This window comes from Haliotis rubra, unplaced genomic scaffold, assembly GCF_003918875.1.
Source record: "Haliotis rubra isolate DU_JTF1 unplaced genomic scaffold, ASM391887v1 Scf331, whole genome shotgun sequence".
Taxonomy (NCBI): Eukaryota; Metazoa; Mollusca; class Gastropoda; order Lepetellida; family Haliotidae; genus Haliotis; species Haliotis rubra.
The window spans coordinates 638,077-656,246 of record NW_025767004.1 but is presented as its reverse complement, the minus strand read 5'-3'; positions in this window follow the sequence as shown (position 1 = coordinate 656,246).

Here is an 18,170-nt window from a genome sequence, read left to right as displayed (position 1 = left end):
TTTATTTCGATTAATTCCCTCATTGCTACAGTATTTATATAACATTCACTGGTTAGTATCCATCCTCTTGTCTCTCAGTGTATGATCATGCAATAAATGTAACAAATCCCTGGCTATTTATAACAAATCTCTGCAAGAAAAGTAGAGCTGGGTAAACAATACCATGTAAAAAGCATTATATGGGTTATGAAGTAATTCAGGATTTCAAAGTATAACATTTCGATGTTTAATTGCAGAGAGATCGAGTGACAAACATATTTTAACATTTTCCAGGGCAAAAGCGATGTTACTTGTATAGCATCAATGCCTATCAATACGATTGGTTTATTCTATCATTACGTTTCCTCCCATGACACTGCGCACCAAACACTTCTGAGTAGTAGCCTTGCTCGATGGGGTGAGGGGGGTAGTTGGGGGTGGGTTACCATATCCTTCACAACACCTACTGGCGGTGATGTATCGTGACTTCAACTTTTGTCATACAGTTTCTTTTGACGGCATATTGCCATGTGACACCACACTCTACCCGACCAAAGCAATGAAACGTGACGCACGTAATCCGCTATATGTCAATACATGATATTCGCTAATACAGCCACGATCCTGGCACGAGGAATATCGATATTTCAACTGCTTCCTAATACTTGTAAAGCATACATATAAATATCACAGCCGATTGGGGATCAGAGGAATCACTGGCATAATACGTATGAGCATCGCTCGTTTTGGCCAGCGACGACATTTCTATCAGAACTTTTTAATCAGCGTATTATTCCTCGATGTACTTGTTCTTAAAAAGTTTCTCCCTTGTTGTGTCTACTTGATCGCTATTCATATTTCACAAGTCCATCCATGGTTTTTCTAAAGGACCTGTCAAACATCTTTTCAATGTGTCAAAGCCAGATTTCGTCAAAGCTTTGGTGATCATAAGTTAAACGTTTCTACATATTATTTAATTATTTAGGTTTATTGTTTTCAAATAGACTTTCATGGTCTAAATCGGTTCAAAATCTGGTAAATAAAGCGAATAACACCTTGTGCTCAGTTAAGGTTTTTGGTAGGAGACTTAAAAATACTTCTCCAACTATTTTGTTCAAAATCTTGGACGTCCAGATAAAGCCGATAATTTGTACCCTTCGGAAATATGGGGTTTCCGGAAATGTGGGGTTTTCGGAAATATGGGGTTTTCGGAAATATGGGGTGTTCGGAAATATGGGGTTTTCAGAAATGGCATGTTATTGAACAGTTTCACATCAGATTTTGTAAGTATGTGTTGGGCGTAAGTTATAAATGCTCTAACGCTGCTGTTTTGGCGGAATGTGGTAGAAATTATATTTATGTTGATATTTTATTACATGTTTTGAAGTATTGGTTCAAACTTTTACGCTTACCAAAGGATAGAAATCCAAAGCAGTGTTATATTATGTTGCACAATTTAGACAAAGTTGGTAGGAAAACTTGGGTATATTTGGTCCGAAATACTTTGTTCAATTATGGTTTTGGTTTTGTGTGGGAAGCTCAAGGAGTTGGCAACGAGGAACAGTTTTTGAAAGATTTTCATGTAAGAGTTGGAGATTGTCAAAAGCAATTCATATTTTCAGAAATGCACAAATGTTCATCGCTTGATGTCTATTCCAGTATCAAAAGTGTATTTTGTATTGAACCATATTTAACTTTATTGAAATCTAAAGATGCGAGGCGTCGAATAACAATGTTACGAATCGATGCACTTCCAATATATATAAATACTGGTAGTTTTGATGGAGTTCCGAGGCACCAAAGACTTTGTAATATTTGTAATGATAATTTTGTAGAAAATGAATTTCATTTCCTATTTGAATGTAAAGTTTATCATGATTTGCGCTGTAAATATTTTAAAGCATTACCAAATTACATAGATCAACAATACTTTCTGAACACATTATCTTGTACCAAGTTTTCAACACTAACATATTGTTCTTCTTACATTAAGGAAGCATTGTCATTGCGTTCTTTATACATATGAATCTCATTGTCAAATGCCACTATCTTATAATTACACATGTTTATTTGTATTGTACGTGGGCCTAAGGCCTTGTTACGAAATAAACTTGAATACTGAAAGCCAGATTTTAAACTAATGTTGGGGGAAGTTGATATATCGAATGTTCAAAAGGTCAGTTCATGTGAAATCAGTTTAGAACACACACAGTGTGGCAAACATTCTGTTGATCTGTAGTGGTAGTCATGGGAACTGAGATGTTGAGAGGTAAGATATGTGTGGTTTATGGAAGAATGGATTGGGGTGATGGGACATGGGATGGGGGGTACTGGGGGGTGGAGGTGGACTGAGGTAGGGGGGTCAGGCTGAAACAAATAAACATAACGTTTTTACTGAACCCAGAGTTAAAAAAGAACGCAGTCCGCAAACATTAACACTGAATTATTTTCATGCTGATAATTTATAACATGTTGCTTTTCAAAGGAATACTTTGTGTTATTTGTGTTCCTAGAGAACGGATTCAATCTTTTCTGTTGTGATGAATTAGTTATCTTCGTTCTTTCTGGTTCGGATGAAATATTTCTTTTCATTGTTTTGGGGTTAACGCGAGTTCATTCACGGACTATATTCATGTCTGATTGGGGTTGTAAGTAACATCTGTCGATTTGGTGTATTCAGTTAGCTCGGCGACTTCCTACTGGGGGCTATCTATGTGAAATCTTTGTTTATCTGCTTATTTCAGAGACATAGAAGGTTAATTTACGGTTTGCGTTTGGAAACTGATCCCTGTGAAATTACCCGAATCAAGTTAACAAGGTACGAGTGTACGCCATGAAGGATGGCTTATGCCTAAAGGATGGATTGTGCCGTGAAGGATGGATTGTGCCTGAAGAGAATGGAATGAACGATGTCCGGTGATGAATGGGACTAGAGGGCATTATCACCCAAACAGAGGTCAACTACATATTCGACAAGAAATGTTAATAGTTCTTAGTACTAGTTACACAACAAAAACGTGAGAAGGGTCACTCGACGGGGTTGACCAGTACTACCCCAGGCGGCATCAACTGCGTGGCACTGGAGGATGTTCGTTCTACGGGCTAGTGCCGCGGCCATGAACTTCAGAGGATGAATAGGACGCGGAAGTATATTCTCATGAAGAATGTAACAGCTTTCTTCATTGTCTCAAACAAATGTCTTAACATTTAGGACACTTACACTCACCCGTTCAGTGCTGGAGGTTATAGCAATTGGCAGGTCGGTTCAAAGCTGTCTACATGTATTACACCGGGGTCCATTGCAGTTCGATGTGAAACTATTAGAGTGATTGAGGGAAGTGACCGTTCGCATATCTGAACGGTCATCAACCTTTCTTTTATTTGTTTCACTGGTTTCAGGCTATCATACTGAGTCCGGCAGCATCGTGTCGCATACATACCACCTTGCTGTCACTTGTTCCAGGTTATCATACTGAGTCCGGCAGCATCGTGTCGCATACATACCACCTTGCTGTCACTTCGTCCAGGTTATCATACTGAGTCCGGCAGCATCGTGTCGCATACATACCACCTTGCTGTCACTTCGTCCAGGTTATCATACTGAGTCCGGCAGCATCGTGTCGCATACATACCACCTTGCTGTCACTTCGTCCAGGTTATCATATTGAGTCCGGCAGCATCGTGTCGCATACATACCACCTTGCTGTCACTTCGTCCAGGTTATCATACCACCTTGAGTCCGGCAGCATCGTGTCGCATACATACCACCTTGCTGTCACTTCGTCCAGGTTATCATATTGCTGTCAGTCCGGCAGCATCGTGTCTCATACAGTCCGGCAGCATCGTGTCGCACATACCACCTTGCTGTCACTTCGTCCAGGTTATCATAATGAGTCCGGCAGCATCGTGTCGCATACATACCACCTTGCTGTCACTTCGTCCAGGTTATCATACTGAGTCCGGCAGCATCGTGTCGCATACATACCACCTTGCTGTCACTTCGTCCAGGTTATCATAATGAGTCCGGCAGCATCGTGTCGCATACATACCACCTTGCTGTCACTTCGTCCAGGTTATCATATTGAGTCCGGCAGCATCGTGTCGCATACATACCACCTTCACTGTCACTTCGTCCAGGTTATCATACCATTGAGTCCGGCAGCATCGTGTCGCATACATACCACCTTGCTGTCACTTCGTCCAGGTTATCATATTGAGTCCGGCAGCATCGTGTCGCATACATACCACCTTGCTGTCACTTGTTTCAGGTTGTCATACTGAGTCCGGCAGCATCGTGTCGCATACATACCACCTTGCTGTCACTTGTTTCAGGTTGGCATACTGAGTCCGGCAGCATCGTGTCACATACATACCACCTTGCTGTCACTTGTTTCAGGTTGGCATACTGAGTCCGGCAGCATCGTGTCGCATACATACCACCTTGCTGTCACTTGTTTCAGGTTATCATACTGAGTCCGGCAGCATCGTGTCGCATACATACCACCTTGCTGTCACTTCGTCCAGGTTATCATACTGAGTCCGGCAGCATCGTGTCGCATACATACCACCTTGCTGTCACTTGTTTCAGGTTGTCATACTGAGTCCGGCAGCATCGTGTCGCATACATACCACCTTGCTGTCACTTGTTTCAGGTTGTCATACTGAGTCCGGCAGCATCGTGTCGCATACATACCACCTTGCTGTCACTAAAAGACGTGTCTGTAATGTCACTATAAGACGTGTCTGTAATGTTATCATATAGTCCGGCAGCATCGTGTAAGACGTGTCATACATAATGTCACTATAAGACGCAGCATCAGTAATGTCACTATAAGACGTGTCTGTAATGTCACTATAAGACGTGTCTGTAATGTCACTATAAGATGTGTCTGTAATGTCACTATAAGACGTGTCTGTAATGTCACTATAAGATGTGTCTGTAATGTCACTGTAAGACGTGTCTGTAATGTCACTATAAGACGTGTCTGTAATGTCACTATAAGACGTGTCTGTAATGTCACTATAAGACGTGTCAGTAATGTCACTATAAGACGTGTCTGTAATGTCACTATAAGACGTGTCTGTAATGTCACTATAAGACGTGTCTGTAATGTCACTATAAGACGTGTCAGTATTGTCACTATAAGACGTGTCTGTAATGTCACTATAAGACGTGTCAGTAATGTCACTATAAGACGTGTCTGTAATGTCACTATAAGACGTGTCTGTAATGTCACTATAAGACGTGTCAGTAATGTCACTATAAGACGTGTCTGTAATGTCACTATAAGACGTGTCTGTAATGTCACTATAAGACGTGTCTGTAATGTCACTATAAGACGTGTCAGTAATGTCACTATAAGACGTGTCTGTAATGTCACTATAAGACGTGTCAGTAATGTCACTATAAGACGTGTCTGTAATGTCACTATAAGACGTGTCTGTAATGTCACTATAAGACGTGTCAGTAATGTCACTATAAGACGTGTCTGTAATGTCACTATAAGACGTGTCTGTAATGTCACTATAAGACGTGTCTGTAATGTCACTATAAGACGTGTCTGTAATGTCACTATAAGACGTGTCTGTAATGTCACTATAAGACGTGTCTGTAATGTCACTATAAGACGTGTCTGTAATGTCACTATAAGACGTGTCTGTAATGTCACTATAAGACGTGTCTGTAATGTCACTATAAGACGTGTCTGTAATGTCACTATAAGACGTGTCTGTAATGTCACTATAAGACGTGTCTGTAATGTCACTATAAGACGTGTCTGTAATGTCACTATAAGACGTGTCTGTAATGTCACTATAAGACGTGTCTGTAATGTCACTATAAGACGTGTCTGTAATGTCACTATAAGACGTGTCAGTAATGTCACTATAAGACGTGTCTGTAATGTCACTATAAGACGTGTCAGTAATGTCACTATAAGACGTGTCAGTAATGTCACTATAAGACGTGTCTGTAATGTCACCAAAACTCAGTCAACTGGTGTACAAGACTTTGACTGCACATTTCAGGTTTAAAATATTGAATTCATACCAAACTTTCGTTATTCATAAAGAAATGTGAACATTAGTTCCCCACATAGCAGGACAGCACGTTTGCAGAGTGATGTTTAACGCCACTTTTAGCAATACTCCAGCAATACTCCAGCAATACTCCAGCAACATCGGGGACACCATCATACTCCAGCAATATCGGGGACACCATCATACTCCAGCAATATCGGGGACACCATCATACTCCAGCAATATCGGGGACACCATCATACTCCAGCAATATCGGGGACACCATCATACTCCAGCAATATCGGGGACACCATCATACTCCAGCAATATCGGGGACACCAAACCTGGGATTCACACATTGTAGCCATGAGGGGAATCGAAGCCCACCGCCCCTACAGACACCAGGATGGTGGTGGGTTATAGCAGCACAGGAACTTCACTTATGCTGAATTCATCATGTAGACAATGTCCTGTAGCCATTGAGTTTCAAATCTCTTGCACAACTCGGTAAATGAGAAAACTCTGAACAAATCATGATGTTAAGATGGGCTGGTGTTGGGTTACACAGATCAAATGCGTTGTACCGCTGTTATATTTGTTACAATATCATGTTAGCAAAAGCATTAATTTGTCTGCATTGATTTGCGAATTCATAATCGTGACGGACTTCAACCACAGTGCAGTTAAACTATTAATCTTTGTTCGTACACAGATACCAAAAGTAAGTCACATTTAGACGAATCATACTGGTGTTGTTCAGATATTATGATTACGAATAGACTTGCAAGCTTATACAGCTGGAACATGAGCAGATTGCAAATCGTGAACCCCCGCGTCACGCTGTAGGCTTAACTTCCTCTAGATGTGTTCACTGTCATCACACAGGCTGCGAAGAGAACGGCCCTGTCGTCTTGATCTGTGTTGTTCTATTGCCCAGTACACACACTACACCATACACCTTCATACCCTGTCGTCTTGTTCTGTGTTGTTCTATTGCCCAGTACACACACTACACCTGACCCCTTCATACCCTGTCGTCTTGTTCTGTGTTGTTCTATTGCCCAGTACACACACTACACCTGACACCTTCATACCCTGTCGTCTTGTTCTGTGTTGTTCTATTGCCCAGTACACACACACCTGACACCTTCATACACCTGACACCCCATCACCTGACCCATGTCGTCTTGTTCTGTGTTGTTCTATTGCCCAGTACACACACTACACCTGACACCATCATACCCTGTCGTCTTGTTCTGTGTTCTATTGTTTCTATTTCCCAGTACACACACACTTACCACCATACACCTTCATACCCTTCATACCCTGTCGTCTTGTTCTGTGTTGTTCTATTGCCCAGTACACACACTACACCTGACACCTTCATACCCTGTCGTCTTGTTCTGTGTTGTTCTATTGCCCAGTACACCTGACACCTTCATACCTGTCGTCTTGTTCTGTGTTGTTCACCATACACACACTACACCTGACCCTGTCATCCTTGTCGTCTTGTTCTGTGTTGTTCTATTGCCCAGTACACACACTGACACTACACCCTTGTCGTCTTGTTCTGTGTTGTTCTATTGCCCAGTACACACACTTGACACCTTCATACCTTGTCGTCTTGTTCTGTGTTGTTCTATTGCCCAGTACACACACTACACCTGACACCTTCATACCCTGTCGTCTTGTTCTGTGTTGTTCTATTGCCCAGTACACACACTACACCTGACACCATCATACCCTGTCGTCTTGTTCTGTGTTGTTCTATTGCCCAGTACACACACTACACCTGACACCTTCATACCTTGTCGTCTTGTTCTGTGTTGTTCTATTGCCCAGTACACACACTACACCTGACACCTTCATACCTTGTCGTCTTGTTCTGTGTTGTTCTATTGCCCAGTACACACACTACACCTGACACCTTCATACCTTGTCGTCTTGTTCTGTGTTGTTCTATTGCCCAGTACACACACTACACCTGACACCTTCATACCTTGTCGTCTTGTTCTGTGTTGTTCTATTGCCCAGTACACACACTACACCTGACACCTTCATACCTTGTCGTCTTGTTCTGTGTTGTTCTATTGCCCAGTACACACACTACACCTGACACCTTGTACACATCATACCTTGTCGTCTTGTTCTGTGTTGTTCTATTTCCCAGTACACACACTACACCTGACACCTTCTAAACACTAAATACAACAGTCCCCACAATCTGAACACAACACCCTGTACACACGACATTCTCCCGTCTCCACGACGGTGACACGTCAACATAAGGTATAGTGAACGTCATATATTCAGCATTAGCTGGTGGTTGATTGATGGTCTTGTGATATCCTTTGATTTTCCCTTCACCAATACAAGAGAAAACAGACTGAATGGCAGTAGACTGACAACAATACATACTACGCCTATCTTAACACAAAGAATCCCCTCCGGAATTATAGGACGTCAAACTAATTGATATCTTTAACAAACAGAATCTGTTTGAACCTCTCTACACAAACACAATTTTATTCACGAGGGAGGTAGTGACCCACATATAACAAAACGAAAGGTGAATAGAACGGAATAACAGTTCAGCGAGGCCTCAGTAAACCCATTGTACAGAATGGCGAAAAAGTTACACATCAGATGACCAAATTAATTGAAAAAACGGAGCAAACCATCAGCTATTGAGAAAACGGTGTAATTCTCCGGGCATTGTTTCATGTTTCAGGTCAGACTTGGTAAACGATTAACGAATTACTGGGGTTTTAGTACGTGTGAATAAACGTTACAAAATATCGTCCAAAGTTTTCAGACTAACAAAGAGGGGTCTTTGTCGATTTGGTTTTAATTTACTGCAGATGCCTTCATCATTTAACGCACCCACGCCCATGCGCCCACAATATCACCAACACTCACACCGCGCCCACAATATCGCCAACGCCCACACCACGCCCACGCCCACAATATCTCCAACACTCACACCACGCCCATGTTCACGCCCACAATGTCGTCGACACTTACACCAAGCCAACGCTCACGCCTACGTCCACAATATCTCCTACACTCACACCACGCCCACGCCCACGCCCACAATATCGCCAACAGTCACACCACGCCCACGCCCACAATATCTCCAACATTCACACCACGCCCACGCCCACAATATCTCCAGCGCTCACACCACGCCCACGCCCACAATATTTCCACACTCTGTCCACGACCACGCCCACGACCACGACAGACTATGTCAACTCCCACGACCATGCCAGAACTATGTCCACGACCACGACCACGACAGAACTATGACCACGACCATGACGGAACTATGTCCACGACCACAACCACGACCACGCCAGAACTATATCCACGACCACGACCACGACAGAACTATGTCCACGACCACGACCACGACCACGACAGAACTATGTCCACGACCACGACCACGACCTTTAAATATCCAACACTGGTGTAATGACGCCAATGTTAGAGCTGTCCTTGGGATTTGTCAGTTACTGGGGACAGGTTGACATAGTCTTCTCCCTTGCTGGGGAGAGGCCACCATATGGCACATTTCGGCTGAAGTGGGGAAGTCTTCATCTTGTTTGGCTGCTTGTTTGTTTGGTTAACATGAACTAAATATATTCTCCAGTCACAGACAATGAGCCAATAAAAAGGCGATAAGACAATATTTCTCCCGTAGGGTGTAGGTTAATGAAGTTAGGAAGCAGACACCAAACCATTAAGGTTTAATTTCTGTAATTGCACAGTGTGCTTTCTAATAGTTAGGAATATGTTTCTCGAAAATTGGCACAACATCATGTTACCGAAGGAAACTAAGCAACCTACTCCCCGAGTGGACGATTTATGCGTTCTAGTTAAGTGATGGACAAGTGTTACACTGTGCCACTAGTCCATGCGAGTGGACGATTTATGCGTTCTAGTTAAGTGATGGACAAGTGTTACACTGTGCCACTAGTCCATGCGAGTGGACGATTTATGCGTTCTAGTTAAGTGATGGACAAGTGTTACACTGTGCCACTAGTCAATGCGAGCGGACGAATTATGCGTTCTAGTTAAGTGATGGACAAGTGTTACACTGTGCCACTAGTCAATGCGAGTGGACGAATTATGCGTTCTAGTTAAGTGATGAACAAGTGTTACACTGTGCCACTGGTCCATGCGAGTGGACGAATTATGCGTTTTAGTTAAGTGATGGACAAGTGTTACACTGTGCCACTAGTCCAAGCGAGTGGACGAATTATGCGTTTTAGTTAAGTGATGGAAAAGTGTTACACTGTGCCACTAGTCCATGCGAGCGGACGAATTATGCGTTTTAGTTAAGTGATGGACAAGTGTTACACTGTGCCACTGGTCCATGCGAGTGGACGATTTATGCGTTCTAGTTAAGTGATGGACAAGTGTTACACTATGCCACTAGTCCATGCTAGTGGACGAATTATGCGTTCTAGTTAAGTGAGGGACAAGTGTTACACTGTGCCACTAGTCCATGCGAGTGGACGATTTATGCGTTCTAGTTAAGTGATGGACAAGTGTTACACTGTGCCACTAGTCCATGCGAGTGGACGATTTATGCGTTCTAGTTAAGTGATGGACAAGTGTTACACTGTGCCACTAGTCCATGCGAGCGGACGAATTATGCGTTCTAGTTAAGTGATGGACAAGTGTTACACTGTGCCACTAGTCCATGCGAGTGGACGATTTATGCGTTCTAGTTAAGTGATGGACAAGTGTTACACTGTGCCACTAGTCCATGCGAGCGGACGAATTATGCGTTCTAGTTAAGTGATGGACAAGTGTTACACTGTGCCACTAGTCCATGCGAGTGGACGAATTATGCGTTCTAGTTAAGTGATGGACAAGTGTTACACTGTGCCACTAGTCCATGCGAGCGGACGAATTATGCGTTCTAGTTAAGTGATGGACAAGTGTTACACTGTGCCACTGGTCCATGCGAGTGGACGATTTATGCGTTCTAGTTAAGTGATGGACAAGTGTTACACTATGCCACTAGTCCATGCTAGTGGACGAATTATGCGTTCTAGTTAAGTGAGGGACAAGTGTTACACTGTGCCACTAGTCCATGCGAGTGGACGATTTATGCGTTCTAGTTAAGTGATGGACAAGTGTTACACTGTGCCACTAGTCCATGCGAGTGGACGATTTATGCGTTCTAGTTAAGTGATGGACAAGTGTTACACTGTGCCACTAGTCCATGCGAGTGGACGATTTATGCGTTCTAGTTAAGTGATGGACAAGTGTTACACTGTGCCACTAGTCCATGCGAGCGGACGAATTATGCGTTCTAGTTAAGTGATGGACAAGTGTTACACTGTGCCACTAGTCCATGCGAGTGGACGAATTATGCGTTCTAGTTAAGTGATGGACAAGTGTTACACTGTGCCACTAGTCCATGCGAGTGGACGAATTATGCGTTCTAGTTAAGTGATGGACAAGTGTTACACTGTGCCACTAGTCCATGCGAGTGGACGATTTATGCGTTCTAGTTAAGTGATGGACAAGTGTTACACTGTGCCACTAGTCCATGCGAGTGGACGATTTATGCGTTCTAGTTAAGTGATGGACAAGTGTTACACTGTGCCACTAGTCCATGCGAGTGGACGATTTATGCGTTCTAGTTAAGTGATGGACAAGTGTTACACTGTGCCACTAGTCCATGCGAGCGGATGAATTATGCGTTCTAGTTAAGTGATGGACAAGTGTTACACTGTGCCACTAGTCCATGCGAGTGGACGAATTATGCGTTCTATTTAAGTGATGGACACGTGTTACACTGTGCCACTAGTCCATGCGAGCGGGTGAATTATGCGTTCTAGTTAAGTGATGGACACGTGTTACACTGTGCCACTAGTCCATGATCAGGTGTCATCCATGTTCGATGGTGATTAACAACATGCAAGTACAATAATGATTAATCGGTTGTGATGCGTTTGGTACGGGCATTGCAGTTGTCTTTGGGCCATTAGTGGCCAGTGTCTTTTGGGCCTTCAATGGACAGTGTCTTTGGGCCTCAAGGGACCAGTTTTGGGGGCCTCAAGTGGCCACTGCCTTTTGGGCCTCATGTGGGAAGTCTGTTTTGGGTCTCATGTGGGCAATATCTATTGGGCCTATGTCGCCAGTGTCTTTCCGGTTTTAAGCGGGAAGTCTGATTTGTGCCTCATGTGGGCAGTGTATATTGAGCCTTATGTGGGAAGTATGTTTGGGCCTCATGTGGGCAGTGTATTTTTGGCCTTATGGGAAGTGTGTTTTGGGGCCTTTTGGGAAGTGTATGTTGAGCTTCATGCGGGAAGTATGTTTGGGGTCTTATGAGAAGTGTGTTTGAGCCTCATGCGGGAAGTATGTTTGGGGCCTTATGGGAAGTGTGTTTTGGGCCTTATGGGAAGTGTGTTTTGAAGCCTCATGTGGGAAGTATGTTTGTGGCCTTATGGGAAGTGTGTTTTGAGCTTCCTGCGGGAAGTATGTTTGGGGCCTTATGGGAAGTGTGTTTTAAGCCTCATGTGGGAAGTGTGTTTGGGGCCTTTTGGGAAGTGTGTTTTGAGCTTCCTGCGGGAAGTATGTTTGGGGCCTTATTGGAAGTGTGTTTTGAGCTTCCTGCGGGAAGTGTATGTGGGGTTTAAGGAAGTGTGTTCTGAGCTTCATGCGGGAAGTATGTTTGGGGCCTTATGTGGAAAGTGTGCATGGCGACTGTTTTCACCCAAGGTTATGATAACCTGTGTAATTTGTCAGTCAAATCCAGCAGGAGGGAAACAGTAAAATTGCCATCCTGACAACGTAGTCAGGGTTCTTTTTCAAAGACAGACTCCATACTTTAGACTGCCTGCACTAACCTCATCCCATCCAGCGCACGCCAAGCCCATCACATGCCGATCCAATGAAAGACTCTTCCATTCAAACCCATCCCATCCCATCTGCTACCAGACCATCCGATGGAAGCTCCCCCGCACCAAGCCAAGTAAAGCCCGCCAGAGGGTGTACCATCTATAACAGCTGCATCTCCAGACTGCACCCCTCAATCATCCCGATCTCCACACTCCTACCTACAACACTAATATTAAACATCCCATGGTTATCATGATCCTAACGATCATATGAAAGTGGCATGTGTACCCTACTGTAGAAAACTGAGATCTGACTAGCGACCGTGCATGTACTAGCCTTTTGATCTCAAGAACAAAGGTTATATCAAATTTCCTTCACATCAGATTCGGAGTCTTGCTTCAATTTATTCAAATGAAGTTTGCAATTTCCCTTACGAATAACAGGTTTGACTTTGGTGAAACAACACTAGAGATTCCGGACAGTGAACATCAAGAGAGCCGTTTGTTTGGAAACCAAATCGAGGAAAGATTGTGAATGTAATTTAGTGATTGCCCATAACACATCATATAAATATGTTATCTGTCACCGATACCTCTGAATCACCAGCAGGGCTGGATATTTTTATACATGCCTCTTTCCGAACGTGTAGGAGTGAAGCATGCATGCATTAACCACGAGAGTGTTTGAAAACAATTTCCACGTTTCAGGTTTCTTGGATCGAGAGTGGAATCCGACAACAATATGAAATCAGGAGCTTTTGTCGAAATGAAAAATCATAATATGACTGAAACTGAAATACAAATGTTGGATGTTGGATGTTGGATGTTGGATGTAGTTGGTGTCAGATTTACTCCGTGTGTGTGGGTGTTGCGTGGCTTCTAGTGCACACCCAACATGCTTCCTGCTCAGATAAACTTCTTTGTTAAGAGGAACACGAAGTTTTAGAGTATATTCTTACTCCTTCATCAAGTGAGGTGAGGTGAAATGGGTTTAACGCCGTGCTTGAGAATATTTCACTCATATGACGACGTGCATGCGTGTGTATGTGTATGTGCGGCTGCTTGTACTAGCCCAGACTTAAGCTGGTTTTATAGTGCTAGCCCACTGAGATACCATGCCGCAGTGATGCCTGAATACCCCACTCAGACACATTATACTGACTCCGAGCCGACCAGTCCTTGTTGTACCCATTAATGCCGAGCGCTAGGCAGGGACCAACAAGTACCATATTTTAACATCCCTTCATCAAGTGAATGAAAAACTAGGATGGAGATAGGAATATCACAATTGCAGGGGATCTGGTATACACATCCTGTGGGGCTGGGGCTTGAGCTGCTGCTGCCTCTGCCACTGAAGGGTCGTGATAGTCTTGCTGCTGGAGAAAGTGGCATCACCTCTCAGTTCCTGGTCACCTAGCAGGCCCATTTATACCACGGTCAATCCCTGGCTTTAATTTGTTCATTGTCATTAACAATCAGAGCCAATTAACTACTGGACCCCCCTTGTTTAGTGCCCACCATTGTTATGTTATCTCTGTTGTTTTACATGCATTTATATACAGCTAGATGCTTCCTAGTTTTTCATTCACCTGATGAATGGGTAAGAATATGCTTCGAAATGTCGTGTTCCTCGGAAAAATAGAAGCTAACATCCATAAAATCTCACCTTTAATGTCTATTACTTTTAAATGGCGTTCAAAGACTTTATTACGAAAATACTTTTTGACATTTCATGTGGACATTCAGAATAATGTAAACCGGCCAACGAGACACTAGAAACTTGATTACGTAAGCGTGATGTTTACCGCCTTCGATCAATGTCGTCGCCGTTGTTGTTGTTGTTGTTGTTGTTGTTGTTGTTGTTGTTTTGACTTAGATTCAACGTCCTATGATCACAAGCGATCAGTTCTAAATCGATCTGGGCGTGTGCTGTTAGATTTTACAACCGGTTTCACATAACGGCTCAGGAACTCTATGTTAATATGTGACCTGGCGGGTAACGGACTTACGTAGACGGACGTAGATATCGCTTTGACAATCTGCTAAATATATAGAAGTCAGTTATCTCGACGTCCGCGACACTGGCAGCGACGTCATTGGCACTGTTCACTAACAGTGAATCTTCGACAGGAACGCGGATGACTAGTTCTAGGATACAGTGCACACTTCACCCAAGATAGTAACCCTTCATCAAGATGCTCAACCTTCACCCAAGATATTCACCCTTCATCAAGATGCTCAACCTTCACATAAGATATTCACCCTTCATCAAGATGCTCAACTTTCACCCAAGATATTCACCCTTCATCAAGATGCTCAACCTTCACCCAAGATATTCACCCTTCATCAAGATGCTCAACCTTCACCCAAGATATTCACCCTTCATCAAGATGCTCAACCTTCACCCAAGATATTCACCCTTCATCAAGATGCTCAACCTTCACCCAAGATATTCACCCTTCATCAAGATGCTCAACCTTCACCCAAGATATTCACCCTTCATCAAGATGCTCAACCTTCACCCAAGATATTCACCCTTCATCAAGATGCTCAACCTTCACCCAAGATATTCACCCTTCATCAAGATGCTCAACCTTCACCCAATATATTCACCCTTCATCAAGATGCTCAACCTTCACCCAAGATATTCACCCTTCATCAAGATGCTCAACCTTCACCCAAGATATTCACCCTTCATCAAGATGCTCAACCTTCACCCAAGATATTCACCCTTCATCAAGATGCTCAACCTTCACCCAAGATATTCACCCTTCATCAAGATGCTCAACCCTTCACCCAAGATATTCACCCTTCATCAAGATGCTCAACCTTCACCCAAGATATTCACCCTTCATCAAGATGCTCAACCTTCACCCAAAATATTCACCCTTCATCAAGATGCTCAACCTTCACCCAAGATATTCACCCTTCATCAAGATGCTCAACCTTCACCCAAGATATTCACCCTTCATCAAGATGCTCAACCTTCACCTAAGATATTCACCCTTCATCAAGATGCTCAACCTTCACCCAAGATATTCACCCTTCATCAAGATGCTCAACCTTCACCCAAGATATTCACCCTTCATCAAGATGCTCAACCTTCACCCAAGATATTCACCCTTCATCAAGATGCTCAACCTTCACCCAAGATATTCACCCTTCATCAAGATGCTCAACCTTCGCCTAAGATATTCACCCTTCATCAAGATGCTCAACCTTCACATAAGATATTCACCCTTCATCAAGATGCTCAACCTTCACCCAAGATATTCACCCTTCATCAAGATGCTCAACCTTCACCCAAGATATTCACCTTCATCAAGATGCTCAACCTTCACATAAGATATTCACCCTTCATCAAGATGCTCAACCTTCACATAAGATATTCACCCGCTTCATCAAGATGTTCAACTTCACCCAAGATATTCACCCTTCATCAAGATGCTCTCAACCTTCACCCAAGATATTCACCCTTCATCAAGATGCTCAACATTCACCCAAGATATTCACCCTTCATCAAGATATTCTCAACCTTCATCCAAGATATTCACCCTTCATCAAGATGCTCAACCTTCACCCAAGATATTCACCCTTCATCAAGATGCTCAACCTTCACCCAAGATATTCACCCTTCATCAAGATGCTCAACCTTCACATAAGATATTCACCCTTCATCAAGATGTTCAACCTTCACCCAAGATATTCACCCTTCATCAAGATGCTCAACCTTCACCCAAGATATTCACCCTTCATCAAGATGTTCAACCTTCACCCAAGATATTCACCCTTCATCAAGATGCTCAACCTTCACCCAAGATATTCACCCTTCATCAAGATGCTCAACCTTCACCCAAGATATTCACCCTTCATCAAGATGCTCAACCTTCACATAAGATATTCACCCTTCATCAAGATGTTCAACCTTCACCCAAGATATTCACCCTTCATCAAGATGCTCAACCTTCACCCAAGATATTCACCCTTCATCAAGATGTTCAACCTTCACCCAAGATATTCACCCTTCATCAAGATGCTCAACCTTCACCCAAGATATTCACCCTTCATCAAGATGCTCAACCTTCACATAAGATATTCACCCTTCATCAAGATGCTCAACCTTCACCCAAGATATTCACCCTTCATCAAGATGCTCAATCTTCACCCAAGATATTCACCCTTCATCAAGATGTTCAACCTTCACATAAGATATTCACCCTTCATCAAGATGCTCAACCTTCACCAAAGATATTCACCCTTCATCAAGATACTCAACCTTCACCCAAGATATTCACCCTTCATCAAGATGCTCAACCTTCACATAAGATATTCACCCTTCATCAAGATGCTCAACCTTCACCCAAGATATTCACCCTTCATCAAGATGCTCAACCTTCACCCAAGATATTCACCCTTCATCAAGATGCTCAACCTTCACATAAGATATTCACCCTTCATCAAGATGTTCAGCCTTCACCCAAGATATTCACCCTTCATCAAGATGCTCAACCTTCACCCAAGATATTCACCCTTCATCAAGATGATGTCAACCTTCACCCAAGGATGTTCACCCTTCATCAAGATGCTCAACCTTCATCCAAGATATTCACCCTTCATCAAGATGTTCAACCTTCACCCAAGATATTCACCCTTCATCAAGATGCTCAACCTTCACATAAGATATTCACCCTTCATCAAGATGCTCAGCCTTCACATAAGATATTCACCTTTATCAAGATGCTCAACCTTCACCCAAGATATTCACCCTTCATCCACGATGCTCAACCTTCACCCAAGATATTCACCCTTCATCAAGATGCTCAACCTTCACATAAGATATTCACCCTTCATCAAGATACTCAGCCTTCACATAAGATATTCACCCTTCATCAAGATACTCAACTTTCACCCAAGATATTCACCCTTCATCAAGATACTCAACCTTCACATAAGATATTCACCCTTCATCAAGATGCTCAACCTTCACCAGAGATATTCACCCTTCATCAAGATACTCAACCTTCACCCAAGATATTCACCCTTCATCAAGATGCTCAACCTTCACATAAGATATTCACCCTTCATCAAGATACTCAACCTTCACCCAAGATTTTCACCCTTCATCAAGATGCTCAACCTTCACCCAAGATAGTAACCCTTCATCAAGATGCTCAACCTTCACATAAGATATTCACCCTTCATCAAGATGCTCAACCTTCACCCAAGATATTCACCCTTCATCAAGATACTCAACCTTCACATGAAGATATTCACCCTTCATCAAGATGCTCAACCTTCACCAGAGATATTCAC